This window comes from Manis javanica, chromosome 1 (genome assembly GCF_040802235.1).
Source record: "Manis javanica isolate MJ-LG chromosome 1, MJ_LKY, whole genome shotgun sequence".
NCBI lineage: Eukaryota > Metazoa > Chordata > Mammalia > Pholidota > Manidae > Manis > Manis javanica.
In genome coordinates, this window is record NC_133156.1 from 234,756,492 (window position 1) to 234,765,383 (window position 8,892).

The 8,892-nt window shown below is 52.4% G+C and overlaps 1 long non-coding RNA gene across 1 annotated transcript; it reads left to right on the forward strand.

Annotated features, from left to right (window-relative positions):
- The first annotated feature begins 1,245 nt into the window (after positions 1–1,245).
- Positions 1,246–2,752, forward strand: LOC140850504 (uncharacterized). Its single transcript, XR_012133444.1, has 3 exons — positions 1,246–1,510; positions 2,021–2,210; positions 2,438–2,752. It is a non-coding gene; the product is annotated as an uncharacterized lncRNA (long non-coding RNA).
- Positions 2,753–8,892: the final 6,140 nt, after the last annotated feature.

The window sequence follows — 8,892 nt, forward strand, 5'->3', positions numbered from 1 at the left end:
GGAGTCTGGGGTGGAGGCAGTCCTGTAGGACAGAGCCCTTAACCTGGGGAATGTGGTGCTGTCTCTAGGCAGATAGCATCAGAATTGAGTTGCGTTCTCCGACGCCCTGCTGGGGTTCGAGAGTTGCTTGGTGCTGTGTTGTGTGGGAAAACCAGTCGGGGCCAGGAATGTGAATGAAGTCATACTACTGCCACTGCTCTGTGTAGTGTCGTTATTGTTGTATATGTGTGTGGGAAGAGAACGCACCCACGCACTTTCCTTCTCTGCAGGGAGAAGGACATGGTGGCCGCAGAGGGATGGGAGCAGGTGGCAGCAGCCTTAGAAGGGGAATCAGTGGGGGGCAGGGGAGGAGGAGGTCTGGACCCCACCGGCCTGCCTGGGGGTGGGCTCTCCCCTCCTCCTCACACCGCCCCTCCTCTCACAATCAAATGCCCCTTAGACATTGTTCCTACAACAGAGGAGGGTCTGCCCCTAATAGAAACGGTTCCTCTCCTCTGTAACAGAAGTGCGGGAGCCACCACTTTCTTTTTATTGTTATTAGCATTTTTGTTTTCATAAAATAGAGTGTGTTGCCAAGTTGACTGGTAAAGTATTGCAAGAAGAAGCCTCCAGAACTTTCTAGAAAGAACTTGGTTCAATGGATCTCAGGAACCAAAAGAGAAGGAAGAAACCCAGGCATTGAGAGGTGGAGAGAGAGAGCAGAGGGACCGAGGGGCAGCCCCGTCCAGAGAGGCAGGGAGGCCTGTGGGCAGAGGGGGAGCCAGGAACCCGAATGAGCTGCCCCTCCCCCGCTGCCCCTTTCCCTTCAGCGGGGAAAGCTCTGTGAGGATGGAGGCAGGCTCCCTCCCCTGAGGGCAAGAGGGCAAGGCCTGAGCTGGGGTGTTCTGGACCCCGAGATTCCTGGTTCCTCTTCGAGTTACCTGCCTCCAGGCCAGCTCTGTCCCTCTTCCTGCAGCCCTGAAACCAGCTTGAGATGCACAAGTGGAGGGGAGATTTGGGAGGAGAGGGATCTTCCAAAGAGGAGGTCAGCGGGGAGCCAGCGGTTTCATTATAATGACCCTCTCTGCCCCACTGCGGCAGGAAGAGGCAGATGAAATGTGTTGAGAAAATGTGTGAGCTCCGAGACATTTCTGAAGGATGTCCGTCCACACGAAGGCTTTCTGGGTTTTGTTTTATTTTTCTCGTTTGCTTTCAAATAACAGAACAGATTAACAGATACATTGGGCAGATGATGCCTTCCTAGCACTTAGCAAAAAGCAGCATTTGGATGTGCAACAGATTCCTTGTTTCTGCAGCTGCTCTGAAGGACTTCGGCTCCTTGAACCATGGGAATAATCAGAGCTTTATCTTCCTCTCTACCGGGGCTGCCCAGGAGTGTCTGGCTCCGCCGCTGCTCGGGACCACTTGCCACTGAACGCCTCCGTCTCATCCTAGAGCTGCCCCAGTGTCTTCATGGGGATGATTGTGATATAGACCAACGGCCTCCAGACATCAAGGGAAAATCTTTTGAGTATGTACTGCCAATATATGTATACTTACATATTAGTATATAAACTTCAGTACTATGTTAGTGATATATGATGCACAAAAATATAAATTAAATATGAATGAGGTAAAAATGAACTATAAACATACCAGTTTGGATAATGTCCCACCAAATTTATGCTTTTCCTGGAAACTCAGAATGTGACTTTACTTGGAAATAGGGTCCCTGCAGATGTAATTAGTCAAGAAGAGGTCATAATGGAGTAGGGTGGGCCCTCAATTCCATGACTGACATCCTTCCAAGAAGGGGAGAAAACAAACAGCCGCCCCATCTAAGTCAGGTGCATGTGACCACATGGGCAGAGATTGGGGGGCTGCATCTACAAGCTGAGGACCATACCAAGGATTGCTGGAAACTCCGGAAGCTTCTAGGGGTCAAGGAGGATCCTCCCCCAGAACCGTCAGAGGGAACGTGGCCCTGCTGACACCTGATTTCAGACTTCCAGCCTCACAGAGGCACTGTTTCCTTTGTCAGCTCGTCCCATCAGTCCCGAGTGCAGGAGGGGTGACACCATCACAGGTCCCCAAGCCTGACACCTCCCTCTCCCAGCCCTCGGCAGTGAGTCCTGGCCGTGCTCTGCCAGCTCATCACGCCTGTCCCCAGGCTCTGGCTGTGGAACAGTCACTTCCCTGGAGGAGAGGAGCTTCCATCTCTCCACCTCCAGGTGTGTCTCCTGCAGTCTGTTCCCCTGTAGTCTTAACAGTTAGTGGGAAGGGCCTGCCCCCCACTCTGCAGAATGCTTGGGGGAGGAGGTTGCACTCCCTGGCTCAGCGTGCAGCCTCCCTGTGGAGGGGCTGGGCCAGGGCAGACACTCTGGATGGGCCACACTGAAGTTCTTCCCAGCTCTCTGCATTTCTTCTGATTTGCTTTCCCCATTGTTTTTCTGCCAAGCCTGGAAAATGAAGCACTTGATTTTTCTAGACACCTTCCTGTCAGAGGTGGCCATATGACCTTGTGGCCAGGAAGAGGTAAGTGGAGAGTTACTGGGGAGGGCTTTCACCCCAAATAAAGAAGACCAAGGTATGCAAGATGAAGGGATTTGTGTTTTCTTCTCAAGTGGGAGAAAAGTGTGATGTCTGGAAGTGCACAGCCATCTTGTGACCAGGAGGCAAAGCCCCATCGTAAGGATGGAAGAGGAGAGCTACAGAGAAGAGACTTGATCCCTCAGGGTTGTGGAGCAGCCATGCTAGTCCTAGATCCCCTTCCCTTGAGGTACACGGGGAAGGGGCACCTTAACTGTCAGCCACTCTTAGTCATGTTTTCTCTTGCTTCAGGACAACTGCTCTCCCAACTGGCATGGGAACCTTGTAGTTACTCAGGAAATGGGAGTTCCTGTTCCCTTCTCCATCTTGCTTGGTGCCTGACCTATTCATCCTCTCTGTTTTCTTTAGAATTTCTAAAATTCTGGAGCTAACGTTCATTATGCTGGCAGACAACATGGTAGACACATGCAGGTGAGACAAGTCTCCTCCAGACAAGTGCCTGCCTCCTGACAAGGGCTCAGTAATGTCTGTGGCTACAAAACCCCATTATTTCCTCTTTTGGCAGAAGTCCTGGAAAGCACAACCATCTGCCATGAGTCCTCCAGCCCGACCCCGAGGGGTATCCTGGCCCCCTCCTCAGCTGCTCGGGGTCATGCCCTCCAGCCCAGCCCCTGCCCTCCAGCCCCTGCCAGCATGCCAGGCAGCCCTCAGCCTCCCCGTTTCCTGGCCCAGCGCTCCTCTGCTTCTTGGCCTTCCTCCCCAGATGCCTGCTCCTAGCCAGTGCTTCAGCCCTGATGGTCCTACCAGGTAGATGGCTCGGGGTGCGTCCCAGCCCCTGCAGCCCCACTGCAGCTGCCTGACCCAGGCCCTCGCCCCACCCCCGCTCACCTGCAGCCAGCTGCCTTCCTTCCCCTCCCTCTGCGTCTGGCTCACCTGTGCCCTTTCAAACAGGCAGCCAACGAGAAGGTAGGTTCTGGAAACAGACTTTGATCTCTGGAGTTGCCTTTGCAGAACTTTACATATTTTAAAGTATTATTTGCTAACATTTGAAAACCAGTATTGTTCTCATAAATATTCCAATTTCCAGGTTCTCTTGAAAAATCAGAGGCTCGGCCGCTCATGGGCCCTACTTTCTTTCTGGGGAACAGCTGGACTGAGGAGCTGTGCCTGGGAAGGAGCAGGTGCCACAATTCCCCCCCGGCCCTGCCCCCAGACCCAGGCCTGCTTGGCCTGCAGGCTACCCAGGGGCTCCTGGGCAGGTGAGCTGAAGACCCTGTCACACAAACTTTGACAGAACTAGCTGACAAGGCAGCCCAACTCGGCTCTTTGCCCTCAACAGCTCTGGTCTTTGCCAGTCCCCGCCTGATTCCATTCCCTCCAAGGAACTTTCCTTCTTTGAGGGACTGGCCCCGCCCAGGATTTTCACATTCCAAGTCATGACCGTTTGAGGCTCCTAAGTCTATTTAGTAGATCACAGCCAACATTTTAAAAAAGTGAAATAGAATAGGATAGAAAATCTGTTGCATGAAGCACAGGTAAGCCTTGTCCTGTGAGACTTTTAACTCGGTTGTTTATGTGCCTCCAGACACGTGCACTGGATTCGATATCAATACATTTTTTACTGTGGGTCCGGGTCTCTAGTCTCTGGCTCTTTAAAATGCCCTCAATTCCAAAGACACAGAGGGAGACGGTGGAGGGCAAGTGGTTAACAAAACACCCGGGTTCCTTGTCTGTGGGACTCAGGCAGTCTAAGAGTTCCTGACAAAGGGCTGCTCGGAAAATGCCCTGGGAAGTGCGCAGTTCAAGGTTAAACCCCAAGGTACTTAACGTCTGAAAGAAGTTTGGCCTTGAATCTTGAAAGGAGCCTGCGGTTAACTTGGTTTCCCTCCTCCCCTTGCACCCAGTGAGTAATTCCTCCTAGTGCCTTCATTCGGCAAAGACACAGTATGACCAGACCTTGACTGCCCTTGATGAGCTCACAGTCCACAGGTGCTGTTGGAAAAGGACGCTGATGGCTGGAATGCAAGGCAGAGACCTTGTGTCACAGGGGAGAAGAGTTCAAAGGTCAGCCCTTGGAAGACAGGCCACTGATCTGGAGGCGGCTGTCCGAGTTACGCCTCAGAGGCTGCAGGAGACACCTCCCTGGGGTTTGTATGTGTGTGTGGCATCAGTGGTGGGGGTGGCATGGGCACTCCAGGCGAGAGAAGCTTGGAAGAAGGAGACTTGGGCCAGAGGTGCCTCTCAAGATTTCCAGTAAAGGGTATGAATAAGAAACCGCAAATACAAACAGGCCAGATGTTGCAGCATCTCAGACGAGGGCCTCGAGGCGCCCACCTTTGTGCTGTGAGCAAAGGGGCCATGGAGGGTTTGTGGCCAGTGTGGAGGGACTGTAAGTCTTGAGCCAGGCGTATGCAGGCAGAGGTCACTGTCCCACGGCCAGAGACTGTGGAGTTCCCCACTTGCAGTGGACCCTGGGCTGCCACCCTGAGATTGCACAGGGGAGCAAAAGCCCCCTCTGGCCTTGGAGGGCTGGCGAGGCTCCCCAGCAGTGGTGCCTAGATGCACACCCCACACCAGCTCTCTCTTTCCAGGGCTGATCTCCCTAGAGGAGCAGGACCTGCAAGCATTCTTCCCTTACAAGGGACACACTCGGCCTGGCCTGGGGACGGTGTGGCTGCTGTTCTGTCTCCTGCCAGCCATCAAAACAGTGTGGCCTTGGCGAGGCAGATTCATGCCAACAGGCCAAGCAGACGACCACCCCAGGACAGACTTGTGCTGCCCTTCAAAGCGGACTTCTCCGTTTCAGGGTGTGAACACACTCCACGTCTGGGCCTAAGTGCACAGCCCAGAAGGGCAGCTGATGGGGACAGTCCTACGGCCTGTGCACTGCACCCTCCTCAGGAGGCCCAGGTGAGCTGATGGCTCCAGCTGGAGGCCTCTCCCAGAGACCAGGTTTCCTGATTCTCGCAGAGCTGGGAGGGTGCTCCAGAGAAACCGCTGTCTGGCTCCTTGTCTTGAATGTGAAAACATCTAAGCCTCCAGCTGGTGTTGAACACCGGCCCAGTGGGGAGCAGGTGGAGAAGCCTGGGAGGTGAGAGCACAGCACTCGGTGGGAAGGGGAGCTGCCCCTGGGCCGCCTGCCTGCTGAGCCCCAGCCGTGAAGGGCAGGCACACGGGGCTGAGCCCAGCACTGGGTTCTGCTCGTCTGTTCTGAAGAGGAATCCTGGGTGAGGAGCCTGTGTTCTCAGAAGACCGTGGGACTTGAAACCAGGCTGGGTCCCTGAGATGTTTGAGCCCCTAAGCTGGGTGGAGCTTACTGAAAACCCTAGTGCAGTTTGGGGCTATCTTTTCAGTCAAAAGGTGTTAATATAAGAGCACTGTGGTAGAATCTGATCCTTACTGGTGAGATGATGATTTGGCTGAAAGAGCTCCTAAGAGCAATAACAGCTGTGAACTCCAGGGAAGTTTCATTGCTGAGCTGCCCCCTTACCCAGCATTTACTGAGAAATGAAAAGAAGGCTCTAGATTTGCTTTTCAGTTTTACCCATGAATGGGTTCTGGTTTAGAAACACATCATTCCTGAGAAAGCAACAGGGTTTATCATCAGATGGAAAAAGCAGACCAGGGAAAATAAGGCTGTAAAGTGGAAACTGAGGCCATCTGATCCGAGTGACCAGGAGGGAAGCTTGCCAGCCATCCCACTGCAGGGACCTGTGCCCTGTGGACCCCGAGCTGCCTGCCTGGGCCGGGTCTCCCCCATGCAGGTGCACACATCTGGATGCATGGCAGGCTGATCGGAAGGTCCGAGCCACTGGATACATTCAGGATGGATTAATGGTGTTGCCCATCCTGGCACCAGGCACCCCGCTGCGGCTGTCCGTGTGAAAGCCCGCCTCTTCCTGCCGGCCGGGGTCTGTCTGGGTGTCACAGGAGGCGTGCAGGGACTGTTGGCATGGCGCGTGCACCTGGACAGATCTCCGACTCGAGGACCACATCATTCTCTTTGAACTGCAGTGGTGACTGCCGGCTCCAGCTAGATGTAGTGGGTCCAACTCAAGTTTTGGTGTCCTGCCTGTATTCAGATCTTGGTTTCTCCATTTGCCAGCTAGGTGAACTCAACATTCAATTATTCTCTTTGGGCCTCAGCATTTCACTCTAAATGGGATTCATCTGGGTGGGAACTGAAACAATGCAGGGCAAATGCGTGGAGGAGGGGATCCTTGTAGGCACTCACTAAGCAAGTGTTGTCTGTGCGCCATGTTCTTGGCACCCACTTCCCTGTCACCAAAAGAGGGACTGGAACTTCCTTGGGTGCCTGCTAGGAATGTGTGGTGATGCTGTCTGGGTAACAGGCCTGTTGGTCCTTCTGGGTGTCTTCCCTGGGTCTGATCTGTGCAGAAGCTCCAGCCAAACATACCTGACACACTCCTGAAACCCCTAGTAGGTGCCAGTAATGGAAGCATCTCCACCACCCAACAAGTGTGGCCCATTTTCTGGGCCTCCAGCTGTCAGAATAGGTGCTTGGAGCCATCACCTGGTGGGTGGGCCAGAGTGGGAAGCCCTGGGACCTGGCGATGGTGTGACTTCTCAGGTGGGGTGGAAGTGTCAGGTGCCCCCAAGGCCAGGAGCTGGGGGAGTTGGGGTCAGTCCGAGGATGGAGCACAAGTGGGATTCTCCATCCTGGCAGCACCCTACAGTGACCAGAAGACTCTAAAAACTCCTGCTGCCTGTGTGCCACTCCTAGGGTTTTGATTTAATTGGTCCAAGTTGTGGCTTTTGTAGCAGAGTTTTAAAAGTTGCTCTGGTGGTTCTAATGTGTAGCCAAGGTGAGGCCAGTGATACAGGGATGCAGAGGATAAGATCAGACCAGCCTCTGGGCTCCAGGACAAACCCCCAGCTACAGAAGACTGGCAGGAGCTCTATTTCTTGGGGTTTGATCCAGGTCACAGGGACACCTGTTCTTCATCCCCTGGGCTCCCCAAGTACCCCATGCCACCTCTCACTGCCCCAACCTCCCTGCACCGTAATTAATCTGATTATCTGTCTCTCCCAGGCTGCAGGGAAGTTCTGAAAGGCAGATGCTCTGCCATTTATTTATTTTTTATTTTTTATATTTTAATTTTTTTATTAAGATATCATTGATACACAATCTTATGAAGGTTTCACATGAGCAACATTGTGGTTACTACATTCACCCGTATTGTCAGGTCTCCCCCACAACACTGCATCACTGCCCATCAGCGTAGTAAGATGCTATAGAGTCACTGCTGGTCCTCTTTGTGCTGTACTGCCTTCCCTGTGACCTCCCAAAATTATGTGTGCTAATCATAATGCCCCTCAATCCCCTTCTCCCTTCCTCCCCGCCCACCTTCCCCAACTCCTTCCCTTTGGTAACCGCTAGTCCCTTCTTGGAGTCTCTGAATCTGCTGCTGTTTTGTTCCTTCACTTTTGCTTTGTTCTTATACTCCACAAATGGGTGATATCATTTGGTACTTGTCTTTCTCCACCTGGCTTATTTCACTGAGCATAATACCCTCTAGTTCCATCCATGTTGTTGCAAATGGTAGGATTTGTTTTCTTCTTATGGCTGAATAATTGTGTATATGTACCACATCTTCTTTATCCATTCACCTATTGATAGACACTTAGGTTGCTTCCATATCTTGGCTATTATAAATAGTACTGTGATAAACATAGGGGTGCATATGTGTACAGAAGTCCCCCCCCCACTACTTTCCCTACTGTTCTGTGAGGCCAGCTGCCTGCTGCCTCACCCCAAATATGTCTGGCCTTGAGAAACCTGAAAACACAGCGTGCTGTACCCATGAGAAAAGAGCTAGATAAGGACCTTGAAAGTCAGACACCTGGCCATGAAGGCCACACACATGCACGTCTTCAATACTGATGGAACCATGACTCAGCACTATAGCAGTATAAGAAGTGCAGCTTTATGCAGAATAAAGTGGCCTCTGAGCACCTCTATGACGACTCCTGCTGCCTTGTTTGCTCTTCATGTTGCCCCAAAACCTCAACGGCAACCCCCGGACTCCAACAACATGTCTTTTTCTTCCCGTAAACTCCTGGGTCAACTCCTGGATCAAATGGTATTTCTATTTTTAGTTTTTTGAGGAACCTCCATACTGCTTTCCACAGTGGTTGAACTAGCTTACATTCCCACCAGCAGGGTAGGAGGGTTCCCCTTTCTTCACATCCTCACTGGCATTTGTTGTTCCTAGTCTTTTTAATGTTGGCCATCCTTACTGGTGTGAGGTGATATCTCGTTGTGGTTTTAATTTGCATTTCCCTGATAATTAGCGTGCCTGTTGGCCATCTGAATTTCTTCTTTGGAGAAGTGTCTGTTCA